The 511-nt window shown below is 74.4% G+C and overlaps 1 protein-coding gene across 2 annotated transcripts in view; it reads left to right on the top strand.

Moving 5' to 3' along the window:
• Positions 1-248: 248 nt before the first annotated feature.
• KRAS (KRAS proto-oncogene, GTPase) overlaps positions 249-511 on the top strand; it is a 24,942-nt gene continuing 24,679 nt past the window's right edge. The window contains exon 1 of one of the 2 annotated variants that reach the window (XM_027904893.1): positions 249-404. The gene's annotated coding sequence lies outside the window, so the exon portion shown is untranslated. Of the gene's footprint in view, positions 408-511 lie in introns of both variants that reach the window. The other variant, XM_027904891.1, reaches the window with a different exon arrangement.

The raw sequence follows: 511 nt of genomic DNA, 5'->3' as shown, positions 1-511 counted from the left end.
GGCCCCCCCTCCCTCAGCCTTTCCACTCCCTTCATCATCCTCGTCCGCTGGATGCGCTCCGGGATGTCCGTGTGTGTCTCATCCCGAGGATCCCACACTGGTCACCGGAATGTCCCGGGGGCGGTCTCGAACCCGCGGTCTCCGGAGGAAGGGGAGGGAGGAGCCGCCGCGGCCAGGGGGCGGGGGAGCGCGGAGCGCATCGATCGCGGGCGCCCATCGGTGTCTCGGCGCTCGGCTCGGCGGGCAGCGCCGCCCAGCCCTGCCCGTCCCCCGCCATTTCGCACCGGGACGGGAAGGGACGGGAAGGGGCGCGGAGCGGGAAGGCACAGCGGGGGGAACAGCGGGGCAAGGGGCGCCGGGCGGCCACGGCGGGCTCCGGCAGCTCCCGCGGCACCGCCACACAGGTACCGCCTCACCCCCGCCGCGCAGAGCCGAGCCGAGCCGCGGCGTCCCTCTCCCTTCCTTCTTTCCTTCGCCGCTATCCCCTCCGAGGAAGCGCAGCCCCCTCCTC

Source organism: Empidonax traillii, unplaced genomic scaffold (assembly GCF_003031625.1).
Source record: "Empidonax traillii isolate 1590-97213 ecotype Southwest subspecies unplaced genomic scaffold, ASM303162v1 scaffold1099:size633499, whole genome shotgun sequence".
Lineage (NCBI taxonomy): Eukaryota > Metazoa > Chordata > Aves > Passeriformes > Tyrannidae > Empidonax > Empidonax traillii.
Note: the sequence above shows the minus strand (reverse complement) of the source record. Positions and strands in the feature narration are given on the sequence as shown.